Here is a 17,264-nt window from a genome sequence, read left to right on the forward strand (position 1 = left end):
AAGGTATGTGGTAAGTGTTTTGTATTCTTGGCAGAATTTGACCTTCAACTAGTTGAATTGTTGATATGTGTATTGAGAAGAGAGTTGGTGCTGTCATGCAGCCCTGTTTCACACCTGTTTTTACTTCAAAAGGTTCTCCTGTGTTTCTGCTTATAATCTCAGCAGCTGTCATGTCATGGAGTAATTTTAATATTTTTGTATACTTTTATGAACAACTGTGGAGAGCAAGAATTTCCAGGGAGTGTCATGATGAAGAGAGTCAATTGCCTTCATTATTCTTGGCTTTCCAGACTGAGCCACTATCTCACCAGCAGATAGCTCATCATTTGGTCACGTAGGCTGAGTTGACCTTGAACCAGCCCTCAGATCCAGGTTAAAATCCCTAACCTGGCTGGAAATCAAACCCAGGGCCTCCGGGCAAGAGGCAGGCACGTACCCCACACCATGGGGGCCAGCTAATGTAAAGACCGACCAAATTTAAATTTAAAAACTGCCAGATTTTTGTCACTTCTATAAAATTAGTTGTAGGAACTGATAAGAAAAATAAGAACCAAACAAGGCCACTACACCTAATTCCAGATATTACTGAGCACTTTGAAAACCATCACATCAGCTAGTTTTAAAAATGACTGCTTACTGGTACTAGTATAATCCAGTGGGTCTGATTTTAATTCAGTCCATATGATTTTATAAACATACATATAATGCCAAATGGGAAATAAGTAGATAGTATGTGATAACTCCCCTGTGAACCATGTGACCATGCTGCAGATAGCCAAGCTGTAGGTGCAACTATATCGGATGGGTGTCTGTCGAGAGACCAGACTAACGAATTATTCATCGAAAATGGGGTAGCAGCCTTTCGGAAGTTGCAAGGGCGACGGTCTGGGTAACTGACAGTCATGGCCTAGTAATAATATTTAACATGGCTTAGCTGTGTTGATGTTGCTATAAAACTGAAAGCAACAGGAAACTACAGCCTAACTGACAAGTAATGAACTGATGACTTCCTCCGGGGTAAAATAGTTCCCCATTTGGATATCTGGATGGGGACTGCATAGGAGGGGGGTGATAATCAAGAAGATGAATACAGACATTCTGCAAGTTGGAGTATGGAATGTTAGAAGTTTTAATAGTTGTGGTAGGTAACAAAATCTGAAAAGGGAAACGGGTAGCCTAAAGTTAGATGTAGTTCGTTTAAGTGAAGTACATTGACAGGAAGAGCAGGATTTTTAGTCAGGTGACTAAAGAATTATTTAGTAATAATTTATTGCAGCCAATGGCCATACACACAATAATTCACAATGATTGGAATTTAATTACCTCTGTAATCTATAGAGTAAAAGGTACAATGTCAGGTCTTTACGAGTAGTCATAGTGGGGATCGACTTCCGTTCTGCTTGTAAGCAGGTCCGTACAGTGGTGTTCGTGTGTCCATGTGTTCCATCTGTGAGAGGACATTTAGAGCTGAACTGCCTCACACATATTATAGCGCACAGTAATGAGACGCCGTTTGCTTGTCTATTTTGCGACACTGAATTGAGATTGCATTTTGCAGGGCACAGTGATGAAAAGTCTTCTGTTTGTCTAATTTGCAACACTCTGTTGAACATGCCTCGTCCGCTTGTAGGTGCACGTGGTTCCTCTTTACCAGTCTTTAGCGAGTGCGGTAATGGATATTGTTCTTGCGGTGCAGTTGATGAGGTGGTACCTGGGGCATTTTCCACCACAGAGCCGGCAGGTACATTCTTCGTCTGGTTTGTGGTATCCAGCGGTTTGGCATACCTTTCCGTGGAACCCGTGGACGGCGAATCGGGTGAAGGTGTGGCGTAGGTTGAAGCCTGGCCCTTTCCATTCGTCGTTCCTCACTGCCTCAGTTTCGTAGAATTCTTCCGGGATTTGCTGTGCTTTTCGTCGTCTTTCTTCCAGGACTGCGGCGGATGCTTCGGTCTCGGGAAGGTTGAAGGAGGTTTTTATGTCCTCTAGGAAGAACGGCTTATCCACCAGGGTGTACACCAGTCTGTTCTTTGTATATTTTGATAGTTGGAGGATTCGCTTGAGGTATCTGGCTTTGATATTTTCAATCCTTTTTAGATTCGCTGTGGTTAGACTAAAGAATTATTAATACAAAATCAAACAAGGGAAATGCAGGAGTTGGTTTAAAAATGAATGAGAAAATAGGGCAGCATGTAAGCTACTGTGACAAGCATAGTGAATGGATTATTGTTGTCAAGATGGACATCAAGCCAATGCCCACCACAACAGTGGTGCTGTACTGGATGGTCCACCTGCCTCTCATGATCTAATTTTATGCAACCCACCGAGTTTACTACAATTCTGAAATACACGTAAAACAACAACGTCTAACTTTAGTCTATCCATCTCCCTTTTCAGATTCTCTAACCTACCACAACGATTCAAACTTCTAACATTCCATGCTCTGACTCACAGAATGTCAGTATCCATCTTCCTGATGATTGCCCCCTCTTGTGTAGTTCCCACCTGGAGATCTGAATGGGGCAATATTTTACCCAGGAGGAATCCAACATCAGTATATCACTCATACAGAGAGAGGAGTCATGTCTCTCATATCACTAATACCAACACAGTACTTGAACTTCTCAACTCCATTGATCCACACATAAAATTCACCATAGAGTCAGAAAAAATAATGCACTTAATTACCTTCATTCAAACATTATGCACAACTACAACAATACCACCCATACTATCAACACCATTCAACAAATTTCTCTGCACCCAGACATAGATTAGAAAGCAGCCTACAATAGCATGGTACTCAGAGCAGTAACTATTCCATTATCTCACAAGAATTACAAGAAATAAACAAACACCATTCACCAGAATGCTGCGGCTTGAGCAGAGCCTTTGTCAATAGAATCATTAATAGATACAAGAGCAGACCCAAGACCACCCTAGTAAAAGATTCTGCCCCTAAAGAGAAGTTCTCCACATTCACTTTCAATAACAATAATATTTACTAAATTTAAAGTAAAAAAAAAAACATAAGATTAAAATAGCGTTTAGAACCTCCCATACTAACTAGTGTTGGCTACTGAATGCATGATTCGAAGCAGTGTATCGATTCATTCTAGTGTCCGAGTGAATCGATTCACAGGAACGGCGAGCTCACGGCACACGATTCAGCTTACTCCCAGCGGACAGTGCTGAGTGGCGCACTCACTGGATGTTGACGGGGAGCCGAGCTTCCGCTGCAGCGAGACAGTGAATCATAGCACATCGAAAGAATCGTGAATGAGCGCGGCTCATTGAGACACATGATACACACGGCTCCTTATCGGCTCACTGGACACGCGGAGAGCCGAGCTTCCGCTGCAGCGAGACAGTGAATCATGGCACATCGAAAGAATCGTGAACGAGTGCGGCTCAGTGAGACACATGATACACACGGCTCCTTATTGGCTCACCGGACACGCAGAGAGCCGAGCTTCTGCTGCAGCGAGACAGTGGATCAATGCACACGGAAAGAATCGTGAACGAGCCGGCTCAGTGAGACACAAGATATGCACGGCTCCTTATCGGCTCACTGCAGCTAGACATACAGTGAGCCATGCTACACTGAAAGAATCGTATGCTATAATGGACTCTCGAGCTCAGCTCATTTGAAAATAATACCCATTTGCATTCACTGTCCTCTTCTTACAGGGAGGTTTAAATAATAGATGGATTTATTTGCAGTGTTAAAAAGGTAGTCACAACATAATTCTGAAGTAGCTAGTAAGTAGGTAGGCTATTAGGTTATACTATTTATTAGTTTAATGAATCTTAGTATTATAACTTAGTTGACATTTGACAATTAAACTCGACTCTAGCCTGCCCTATGACTATGAGTCATGCTCATGACCAATCAAAAGTACCTGTTTTATATTGGGAAGAACGGCTCAGTATTTTCTCAGTTCATATGTCACATCGTTGCACAAGACTTCAATCATCTGTGGACAGACGCAATAACAGTATGTTGAATCAGAAAACCAGCGGGCTACTGTACATCTCGGGTAGCCTATACAAAATATGACGATTTAAAAAAATCCTCAGCTGATAGAAAAATACATATTTTCAAAATGGCTGAGCGAGTTGTCGTGCAGTTAATATCTCGTGGTTATGCGGCTGCATTCGGGGGATGGTGGGTTCGAATCCCACCGTCGGCAGCTGTTAAGATGGTTTTCCATAGTTTCTCCATTTTCACACCAGGAAATGCTGGGACTGTACCTAAATTCAGGCCATGGCTGCTACCTTCCTAATCCTAACTTTTCCCACCCTGCGTCACCGGAAACCTTTGATGTATTAGAGTAACTAGCATTTTTTTCTAAGAAAGGAGTTCATAGTATGAAGACCAGATGGCAGCTGCAGCACTGAATGCTGTTGCTGGTGTCTTACCAGCACATACTACACAGATGCAGTAGGAGCGGTGACCAATGAGCCGTGAATCGGATCACTGTATCGATTCAGTAACGTGAACCGAATCAAATGAATCGATTCAGTAAAATGAATCGAATGTCCCATCGCTAATACTAACTCCAGACTAATTTTCAGTTCACATACCATCAACAATAATAATAGATACAGAAACTCCGTTTACAAATTAGAATACCAATCCTGCAGATTGACTTATGTTGGACACAATAATAATAATTAAATTAATGTTATAATGGTCCACCTTTTCAATCCAGTACTATAATATGCAATATTTTGAATTACATCACTAAACTAGGGACTAGTTTTGGCTTGGCTGGCCATTTTCAGCCTTAATGTAATACATCTAATGACTTAACAATTGTGTGTTTGTAATAACTAAAAAATGTAATAACTGAACAATTGTGTGTTTGTACATTTCTTTAGTAACTAGATGTATTACGTTAAGGCTGAAGATGGCCAGCCAAGGCCAAAACCAGTCCCTAGTTTAGTAATGTAATTCAAAATATTGCATATTATAGTATTGAAAAGGTGGGTCATTACAACCATTAATTTAATGATTATTATTGTGATCACAATTCAATACAGATCAAAACCATGAAGTTTATATCCTACAATTATGTTGGACAAACAGGCCGCAATTTCACAATAAGGTATGCTGAACATGCCAATTCTCTTGGATAGAATCGCTTTTCAGCTATGAGTGAGCATCATAAAGAATCTAATCACAAATACATGACAATTGATCAAGATCTGAAGATCGTACATTACGAACAAGAAGGCCCTTTGCTTAATATTCTTGAGAGCAGCCATATCAACATAGACCAATTTAGGAACCCTTCTCACAATTTAAATGAGATCAACGAGAAAAAGAAAAAACGAAAAAAAAAAAAAAAAAATTATTCAAAATGTTCATTCCATTTATTTGCCAACAATTTTATAATAAAAACGAACCCCGCTTCCGGATCTTCAACTCAACGCCGCCCCTCCCCTTCCCCACCCGTTTAGCGCCTCCCTCTGTTACTCCCTCCAACCATTCAAACACAAATACATACATGAAAAGTGATAGGAAAACTTAAAACGGTCCACCTTTTCAATACAAAATGTTATAGTTTATTTATAACATGTATTTGTACTTGGAACTAGTTTCAACGCTGATCTGCGTCATCATCAGCCAAAATGTGGGAATAGGCAAGCATGCAAGCATTTATATTACACAAGGCGTTACATTAAACAATACACATCTTACAAGGAGATAAAAACAGGGACGAGTATAGAAACAAATGAATCGTTGAGAAAACAAAAGTTATACATATTAAAAATAACCTTAACCACACATCCTTGCAGTGCAAAAGTGTTGTTTCTATACTCGTCCCGGTTTTTATCTCCTTGTAAGATGTGTATTGTTTAATGTAATGCCTTGTGTAATATAAATGCTTGCATGCTTGCCTATTCCCACATTTTGGCTGATGATGACGCAGATCAGCGTTGAAACTAGTTCCAAGTACAAATACATGTTATAAATAAACTATAACATTTTGTATTGAAAAGGTGGACCGTTTTAAGTTTTCCTATCATCCTTTCTCAGTTCAATACGGACAAAAATGAAATTCCTAGGTTTAAATTACATGAAAAGTGGAAAAAAGACCTCCAAACCAACAAGATCAGGCCATTCGAGAGGGCAAATATTTAATAAGTACATCACACGTTTCATTTCGCTTTCGTTTCTTGCTTCTTAGCTCAAGCTTTTCACATACATTCGTTCACCTTCTTTCCATTAAAGATCACATCTGGACTTTATATGGTATTGATGGTGTCCACTATTTGAGTCTCGCAACGCTGTACCTGGCCTTTGTTTCTCTTATTCCATGTTCACTAGCTTCTTTTGCCCTCCCGACTATATGAACATGAGACATATTGAAGTTGGACTGTTACAACTTTTCTAATTTGTGATTTTGTCTTCATTTTAGAGGGACGTAAAAAACTTTTTAGACAAAGGTTTCCAACCTTGTCACAACCTTGTTTGTTTCAGATTTATCATGTCTCACTTGGATTTTATATATTCTTTCTCATTGGTTTTAATGATACTCTTTCAACATCAATTCATGTAGCTTTTAATATATTATTTCATTGAAGATGGCTCAAAATGAGACAAAACATGTTAGATTAAAAATCACTTCATCAAAAGATGGATACATGTATTGAATAGTATAACGTAAAAAAAAAGCTTTTCTATTGTAAAGGGGAGGGAAAAGGCTGTAGGAAACACAATACATGAAGAGTGGACAGTCATGAAGAATGAGATCAGTAGGGCTGCTGAAGGAATGTTAGGAAGAAAGGAAAGATCAACTAAGAATCAATGGATTATTCAGGAAATACTAGACCTGACTGACAAATGGTGAAAGTACAAGAATGCAAAAAATGAGGAAGGCAGAAATGAATACAGACGACTAAAGACTGACGTAGATAGAAAGTGCAGGCAGCTAAGGAAGAATGGCTGAAAGAGAAGTGCAAGGATGTTATAGATTTTATGAAAGGTAGTTATTGCATACTGGAAAATCAAGGAAACCTTTGGAGAAAGGAAAACTAGGTGTATGAATATTGAGAGCTCGGATAGAAAACCACTTCTAGGAAAAGAAGACAAGGCAGAAAGATGGCAGGAACATATCCAACAATTGTATCAAGGGAAAGAAGTAGATTAGATTCTGGAACAAGAAAAGGCTGTTGATACTGATGAAATGGGAGACCAATTTTGAGGTCAGAATTCAAGAGAGCATTGAGAGACCTAAATAGAAACAAGGCACCTGGATATTGATGACATACCTTCAGAATTACTAACTGCCTTAAGAGAAACCAGCAAGACAAGGTTATTCCATTTAGTGTGTAAGATGTATGATACAGGAAAAGTGGCATCTGATTTTAGACAATGCTGTTACCGGTATACTTATTCCCAAGAAAGCAGGTGCTGACAAGTGTGAAAACTACTGCCTTTTGTATTTCATGCCTGCATAATTTCAACACGTATTATTTACAGAAAAATGGAAAGACAAGCAAGTTGAAGTGAAGTTGGGAGAAGATCAATTTGGCTTCAGATGATATGTAGGAACATGTGAAGCAATACTGACTTTACATCTGATCTTAGACTTATTTCCTGTCGCTCCTCCTGGAGCATAGGGCTTCCATGAAACACTTCCATCTGTTCCTATTGTTGGATAACCTCTTCACTTTATTCCAAGTTTTTCCCACTGTTAGACATTCCTCTTCGATCGTCCTTTTCCAGGTCTTCTTCGGACGTCCGTGCTTTCTAGCGCCTTGGGGGTTCCAGCTGAGCGCTGTCTTTTCAATGGCTCCAGCGGGCTTCCTTAAAGTATGTCCTATCCAATGCCATTTTCTCTCCCTTATTTGCATTTCAATTGGCTGCTGGTTAGTTTCTTCCTAGACAGTGGTTCACGAAGACTTGCAGTTGTTTAGTCGTCTTCTGGGTAACTTTCCACGTTTCACAGCTGTAAAGCAGAACAGAAACATTTGTGTTAAAGTCGTAGCTTAGTTTTTCTAGAAATGTTCTTGTTTTTCCATACAGGATACAATTGAACAAAAGCACCATTTGCTTTCCTGATATGACTCTTAATGTCTTCTTCTGCTCCTCCAGTCGTAGTAACCATACTCCCAAGGTATCTGAAGGAGTCTACTTGTTCTACCTCTATCATCTATAGACAATTAATCGTCAACATTGGAATTGATCCTCATCTCCTTGGTCTTATTAATATTTAAGTCCAGCATCCTCTGCCTCCTCCTTCAACCGCTTAATCTTCCATATCTCTGAACCGTTGAGCCAGTAGGCAGATGTCATATGCAAAAACAAGGTCTTCTGACCTACCGTGTAAGCCCCACTGGATCCCCCTTTTCCAACCTCGATACACTCTCCTGAGCACACTATCCAACACAAGTAGGAAAAGCGTCAGAGAAAGAATACAGCCCTGTCGCACTCCCGAGGTCACATCTATTGGTTCAGTAAGATTTCCCATATGCAGAACCTGACATTTATAACCTTTGTACATATCCTTTATAATATTCAGAATCTTTTGTGGTATACCATATTCTTCAAGTGTTTGCCACTCTTCTATTTACAGAGTCAAAGACCTTCTCAAAATCAATGAAAGTCAAGTAGAGGGTGTTTTGCCATTCTGCACTTTGTTCCAAGATGATTCTCAGAGTGTTTATGAGATCGACACAGCTACAGTGTTTACGAAAACCAGCCGGTTTCCTTCTAAGGTGCAATTCCATAACATCCTTCACCCGCTCTAAAATGATCCTTGAAAGCACCTTACTTGGTACCGACAACAATGTAATTCCTCTCCAATTATCACACTTAGTAATATCCCCTTTCTTTGGTATCTTAACAATCAGGCCTTTCTTCCATTCAGCTGGTAGGTTTTCTTCATTCCAGATCCTTTCCAACAGGGGGTGCAATAATTTTGCCCACGTCTCAATATCTGCTTTAAGTATTTCTGGCGCAATATTATCCATACCAGGTGCTTTTCCAGTTCTTATCTGTTTCAAGGCCTTCTCTCTTTCTGAACAGGTTGGAGGATGTAAATTTATTCTTGGGTCACTATCTACTGGTTCCATTTGTTGGTTACCATTCTGTTCTGTATCTCTATTGAGCAACTCTGAGAAATGTTCCTTCCATCTCTGTAGCTGTTCTTCCCGGGTGGTCCAGTTCACCTCTCTTGTTTTTAACAGGTTTATTCCTGATAAATCCTCTCCTTGACAGTTTCTTTGTGATACTATACAATTCCTTAGCATCTCCCCTTGCTGATGCCTCTTCTGCCATTCGTACTTGTTCATCTACCCACTGTATATTATCTTTTCTTACACTTTTCTTCACACTCTTATCAGCTTCCACATATTCCTTTTGTGCTGCAGCTTTCTGTTGTCTTGTTTTATACATATTATCCGCACACTGGTGCATTTACACCCTAGTGCTGAATCGGTCGACCTCGGCGATCTTCGAGATTCGTACTGGCAACCTTTGAAACACAAACTATGAATTGCTTAAGCATCGTTGTGCGACATCTGGCGTACACTTTACGTACTAGTACTGTTGTTGTTTACACAACAAAGCCAAAGTATAGAATTCATGCTAGGAACAAGATTCGCATCGAGAAATGTTTTATAATGTTATATAATGTGTATGTGACATAGTTGTTGGCTTAAGATGATAACGGTTTAGAAACTTCGTATCGATCGATCATATTCTCGATTCAATTCAGATTTCCTTTTCCTTTGGTTGGTAGCACTATCGATACCGGGACGCCTCCCTCCTTACTCCTCACCCCGTACACAAATGCACCAACATAAAGTGTGCAGACTATATTAATCTTTGCCTTAACTAGCTTTCTAGCCTCTATTTTCTTCCAAGTATCATCAGACATCCATTCCTTCTTGAGATAATTGTGAAATCTAAGCACTTTCTCACTAACTTCTAAATATGTGTCCTTGACTTTCTTCCATGATAATTCAACATCCATCATAAGTTCTGGTTCAACAGCAAGAGCTTCAAAGCAGTTTCTTAATTCTATCTGGAATTCTTTCCTTTTACTTTCATCTTGCAATTTACCTGAATCAAATTTCTTGTTTAACCTTTCAAATTTCCTTCCACTTGCCACAATTTTCATTCTAAACTCTTTCTAACATCAGTCAATGATCTTCTAAACTTTCTACTTATGGCGATATGTGGTCTATCTGGTTTTCTGTAACCTGATCTGGTGACACCCATGTAATCTTATGGCATCGTTTATGAGGGAATAAAGTGCCACCCACTACCAAATCATGGCTAGCACATAAATCAATGAAAAGCTCCCCATTTTCGTTACAGTCACCAACTCCATGCACTCCCATAATTTGTTTCAGTCCCTCATTGTTAGAACCAACCTTTGCATTTAAATCCCCCATCACAATAATAATATCTCTCTTTCCCACTTTCTTAATAGTCTCATTTAGGTGCCAGTAGAATTCTTCCTTTTTTTTAATCTCTGACATTTCTGTGGGAGCATAACACTGGATCACAGTCACATTGCGAACCCAGGTCTTGAATCGAGCTGTCATCAGTCTTTCCAAGATGGGTTTCCAATCAAGGAGGCTTCTCTTTGCAGTTTCATTCAATAGCAATCCTACACCTTCTCTATGTTCTGCATCCTCCCCCATTTGCCCAGAATACAGGAATGTGCACCTATTAAGAGTCTGTATTTCTCCAAAGTCTGGCCACCGTACTTCACTTAATCCAAGGATATCCAGCCTGTATTCCTCCATCACTTTAGCCACTTGCTTCAATTTACTGCTCTCTCTCTCAGGGTTCTGACGTTCCAAAAAACCTATTCTCATTTTCCATTTCATGCCAAAAGTCGTCAACTTATTATCCATCCAGTTGTGTTTCACTTTGGTTTCTTTAATAGTTTATATTTAAGGCTGTGCGAGTTATTAGCCCACAGCAACCCGAGCTTGGTGGTGGGACTGCCACCTAAGCCCCCAAGCCTGCTGTTTTCTGTAGGGGTTGTCTCCCTTAGCCTTTGAAGATCCCTCTTCACCACAAGGCAGTGGTTCCCCGTGTTTCTTTAAACCCCACGGGAAGAGGGTTGCCTCGTCTGCCAGATTTGCCGTTCCAAAAGTATCTTTTTCCGCCTCATCTGCCATTGAGGACTTCACCAGAGCCCCGTTAGCAGTCACTTTTCAGGGTTCCTGTAGGGCCTTCACAGCTACCGTAGCGGTCATGGGGCACTCACAGTCACCGCTGTACATCACCCCTGCAGGCAATGCCTTACTTCATGCCGTTGCCTACCTACCACGAAGTGGACGAGGGCTTGGACTTATGGGAGGCTCTGATCTTAGAGGATCAAAATAATAGGGACAAGCCCTCGTACATGGCATTCATAGATCTAGAAAGGGCATTCGATAATGTTGATTGGACCAAGCTGCTTGAGATTCTGAAGGTGATTAGGATCGGATAGTGAGAAAGAAGGATTATCTGTACAAAAATCAGTCTATGTAATAAGAATCAAGGGCAATGAAACAGAAGCAGCAATCCATAAAGGAGTGAGCCAAGGCTGCAATTTGTTCCCTCTCCTTTTCAGTGTTCTTATCGAATAGGCAGTAAAGGAAATTAAATAGGAATTTGGAAAGGGAATCATGATCCAAGGAGAGGAAATAAAAGCTCTCTTAAACCCTAATCAGAGGAAAATTGTTAAGAGGTGTGACTCTTCAAAAAATGAAGGTGAAGGCAAAAGGGGATAGCCACCAAAATGATGTGAACATGGAAGACTCTCATAGTGGAAAATAATAACAAGATTAATGTTGAGAATAAGATAAAATAATGTTTATGATATGAGAGTATTTGGATTGTATATTGAATATTTTATTCCAAGGAATTTTTTATCAGTTGTTAGTACTAGTATACAAGAAGTTGAATGTTGTAGAAAAATATAATTATGTTTCTTCAAAACCAATTTTCTCCAATTAGTTTTTGTTTGAGCATATGGTACCTTCTATTGTCCAGGTAACTTCATTGAAAAAAAATTCTCATACATCAACTTTATGTTAACTTACAACAGAAATAAATATTCACTTTATGTAATAACAGCTAAATTAATATTTTTTGTGAATTGTTCAGTATTTTCATGCAGAGAGCTTTTTGATGAGTGGGAGTAATGAAAATATAGCCTTATGCATAAAGAAAGACTACAACTCTTCAATAACTTGTCTTTATTACAGCTATGATAATTATGTACAATAAATGACTTCTCTGTATGAACAAATAATACAATAGAAAGAGACAACTACAGTAAAACATTTAGTAGAGGAAAAATCTGTGAACATGAAATAAATACAGCCTAATGTGCACATCTATTGTGTGTCTTGTAATATAGCATTATCACAAATGTACAAAATTTGCAAATGGGACAACAATCAACATAAAACACTTCAGACACAAACGAGAAGGGTGAGATTTATATAAAATCAACTAAAGATGAGAAAAGCTTGCATTTATCAAGCATATTATTTTTATTAATATTATCATCATCAACACTACCAAGTCAAGAACTGACATACTCTTCTGTAACAAATCACAGGTTATGGAACATATTTGTCTCAAGGAAATGCTATCCTTAATAATCAGATATCAGTTCTTGTTTCATCTTAAGGCTATCCTTTTTGTTATCTTAACCATTTTCTTTTTTTGCAACAATTTTTTTCTCTTAACACCAAAAAAAAGAATTTCTAATACACATCTGTACTGGCACTTTCTTTCTAAAAACTATTTCAACAATTACATACAGGAGTACCAACTAACTTGCAGTATATTATGTATAGTCATGTATAAAAACGTTTCCTATCTCTTTCATTATCACTTGGAACCCTATACAACATTCCATATCAATATCAGTTCTTCAGGTGCTTTCTGAAAACAAAAGCAAGTTCCTGAAACATTCAAATCTTCTTTCCAATCACTCTTTTAAAAACTCAATTATGTCATTTCTAAAAACTTCACATTGAAGGGAAAACAGAAATTAAGGAAATGGATGAGACTTATGACAGTTTTGTGAAAAACTTCATCACACATGTTAATAAACATTTCCTAGTGGAGATAGCTCCTACTCTCAAATATCTTGTTACTTTTCAAGTCATTTGTTGAATAAATGGAGGACATTAAAAATAGCTTGAACAGAGATGATGGTTACTGTTCTATGAGATAAAACCAAATTAGCCTATACCATGAAATACACTTGGCATCTTAAAGCTTGTTATGCTGGATAAAAATTAAATTCTTCTTTGAACAATATATCAGAGCAAAGCATCCACTGACTCAAAAATCCTCTTAAATGTACAACTGCCAGTAATCTGGACTTTAAGGTAACCCCAACTAAGGCAAGGAGAGTCAAGAGAAAAAGTCAGTTGACATCAAGACAAAGATTCCAGTATCAAAAATGGACATGACTCCCATTATACACAGTGCGTTATTGCAAGAACGTGCACCCACTCTCCCAGGATGGGAAATGAAAGCATTTTTTTTGTTGTGCTTTGTATCAGACAAAAGACACCTGTCTATAGTTTTAGTCCCCATAAGTGAAATTGATTTTCTTGGATTATGCAGAGTGTCTTGTACTGTATTTGTAAGTTTTCTTCTCCAAACAAAGGTGTCTATGCTTGTCATAATTTCATTATATACAAATTCTTAAGATTGAAAATGGCCCACCAGATACTGTATTGGTTGATAGTCAATGTTAACTTCTCCATGTACATTTGCATTCTTGCTTCTTGCTCACAGAACTGCAATTGTGAAATTATTCATATGAAGAGCATTGATTTGCCATGTAACAAAGTTAATAAACAAACACCTATTGCTCCAAAATGTTTGGTATAACATTCATTACTGATGTCCAACCTCAGCATTCCTGAAGAAGAGTGAATAAATGGATAAAAGGCAGAAACCATTTTAAGATGTTGACAGTCTAATGATAGAACAGATCCATGAGTCAAAAGTGAGTTATGCATCAGCCCTTAAGAAATTGCCATCTCATCAGACAATCATTTTGATCAGAAACTGTGGACTATAGGAAAAGAGAACTGAAAGTTCTCGCTGCATATAGCAGACTCTACGTAAGGAAGTGCCTCACTTCCTACCACTCCACATGCTAGCTGACCTTACACATGCTTTCACTATTTTTACTTCATACGGCCTTAGCTATTAAGAGGTTGATGTTTGAGTTACGTTTCAAATGACTAGATGAACTGACATCATATTGATTACCAAAAATCCAATAAACAATTCAAGCTCCGTATGACTTAGAAGAAACAATTTTGAGAGTTCATAATAGTAACTTCTCTTACAGTATTCTAAGGCACCGAGGTGTCAGAATTACATCCTGCGGGAGTTCTTTGGCATAGACTGACCAGACAAGAATCTACCAACTTTGGCTCAGAAAGCCATACAAGAGTTCTTAAACAGGAAAGTATCACCTAGGATTATGGGCTGTTAGTACGAATCTTAATAAACAGGTAAGATCATGGGTTAAAATGTGGCAGCATTAGTCTGTCCTTGAAGGGCAGGCATAAATATTGCCACTTCTCTGATGTACCGAGCATCTGGCTGATGAAATTAACTACTCTGTCTCAGACCTCCAATAGAAATTTGTTGTTGCTGCTAGATATCAAAACTGATATATACTCTTTGCCTGAATGACAAGGAAGTTTGCACACCCTAGCAAATGACACCAAAAAATATAATTAAAAAATGAACTGAACTAACAGGTGGATAGTTAAGAAATGAAAAGCAATAAAGGTATAAAATTCCACTGCTAGTCGTAAAGTGGAAGTCCTTAGAAATAACATCATCATTTCTGGTACCATTCCAGAAAATTAATTTTTGAAAATCTTAAATAATATTTTCTTTACACAATTGCAGTCACAAAACGTTTTGCTAACATTTACTCTTCATAGTCAGTTCTCACTTTTAAATAAGATGCACTTAATGATGTAACAATATTGTATGATAACACCGATGAAAAGTTCACTATCTCCTTGGCAAAAATTTCATGTAATTAGTGCCTTGCAAAACACAAACCAACGTACATGATTCTATACTTCATCTTGTCAGAGAATGGAAGGCTTGTCAAATCTGTCAGTAATTTTAGTTGTAACTTTCTTTTCATTTTTAAAATTCAAGCCACAAATTATTTGATTTATTTAAGTTTGAGTTATGAATCTTGCCAAGCGTTATGTAGAAACGCTTTTTTTTTTTTTTAAAGTCTTGATTTGAATAAATTCATCTCCAATCTGTGCACTTTATATAGTCTCTCCTTCAGAGTTTCACATACATAATCAAGATCATGTAACATACTAGTCATCACCATCTACCGGTGTTTTAGTAATACAATATTTTACCTAGAGATAAAGCATATTCAAGTTAAAGCTTCCACAAAATTACATGTAATTGCACATTAAAGTAAAAATAAAATTTGACTCAGTTATTAAGAAACTTGGTTAACCAAACAAATACTGAATGTTGGATAAAACAAGAATCTCCTAAGCTGTCTCCAGTATTTTTTCAGGTAATGGATGAAATGAATGCCTGGGGAATGAACCAGTGCCAAAACTTGGTGCTTCAGTCCCATGTAACTTTAGTATGGATGATATGGACAACTAAGCAGCAGCTCATATACAAAAAATAACATGAAGCAAGTTTGCAGTCACTGTTTATGACAATTCTTAATGTCATTTACCATTTATACATGAATAATCCCTGCATATCTTTTTCAAAATTTGGTGGCAAAAGATTGGGATTTATGTGTTACTTGTGTCAAGGTTGGTACAAAACTTCCAACATATAGATATCCAGAAGTTCAAATTTTTCCAACTACTCTGCTGACAACACTTTTCCTGCCACAGGCAAGAAGCATTGTATACACATCGCATAATTTGTGTAGTGTCAGTTTGAGAAATAGTGTGTGTGTAGGATGGCTGGTGCGAATTCTTGTTACAGGTTGTTAATGGTAACAAAACTTCACATGATTGAAGAATCAGAGCAGATTGGTAATCACACTGCAAGAAAAAGTACGATGTGGTATATAATTGAAGGAAAATTAAAGGTTGTCTTGACAAACAGTAACTGCTGGGCATTTCACAAACAAAATGAAGTTTCCAGAAATCAAAAACAAGATGCGGTATTCAAATATGCTACTGTAAAAGGACTTCTGGATGTATGAGCGAAATGGTCTGTTGAAAGCTATAGTGAGAGAGTTAAAAACGAAGGGTTTGGGTTTGACCTAACTTCAATTTTTCATAAAATCATAAAAATGTAACAAGGAAATACAATGAGGGTTAAATTCCCGATGTTTGCTCTGACTGCTATATCTAAGTTTAAAAAGAAAATTTCCACTGATGTGTTATCAGTTTACACCATAGAATTTGTATTTTCTGTTGTGAATGTACACAAGCTGCCAGAATATTTTAAAATGCTGCTGGACTCTAATAAACAGTTATGACTCGACAAGTTGCTTCATAATTTTATAACTTATTGCACTGTAGTATATATGGTTTTCAATATAAATATTAAACAAAGATAATCATCATCATCATCATCATCACATAACTCGTTCAGCAGGCTGGGTAAGGTGGTAGCGAGCGAGACTCCTCCAGAGTTGTTGACCTCTGAATGCAATCCTCTCCACTGTAGATTAACAAACCAACAAAAATACAAAATTTCCCTATCTAAAATTAAGGTTTGGGGATTATTCATATATATGTGGTAAGTCAAGTTACCTCAACAACCATTAGTGGAGAAATTTCAATGCTCTGAAATATCACCATTCTAAGGAACAGACTGGTTTTCAAACACAATTTTCTTTTTAAACTTAGATATAGCAGTCAGAGCAAACATCGGGAATTTAACCCTCATTGTATTTCCTTGTTACATTTTTATGATTTTATGAAGATCATGCAATCCTATAACAAGATTTATTAAAACTGAAATCATCCAGTCTCTGAATAGTCTGTAGTCTGGACAAGCATCAATTTCCATCTGAAAAAATCACGTGCCATCCAACCAAAACCGAAAATGAGTCATGATGGCCCCAGCAACCCATTAAAGACTGGGATAACATGCTTACACACAATCCCACTTCTAAAACGTAACTAACTATACCTTTTACTTGACCTCCTTACTGCATGGAAAGTTTAATTGTTAATGTACAATGTTGCTTTCCACTTAGTCTATTGGTTTGTGTGTCATGAACTAATTTGATAGTTTTGGAGAC

The sequence above is a fragment of the Anabrus simplex genome, chromosome 9, assembly GCF_040414725.1.
Source record: "Anabrus simplex isolate iqAnaSimp1 chromosome 9, ASM4041472v1, whole genome shotgun sequence".
Classification (NCBI taxonomy): domain Eukaryota; kingdom Metazoa; phylum Arthropoda; class Insecta; order Orthoptera; family Tettigoniidae; genus Anabrus; species Anabrus simplex.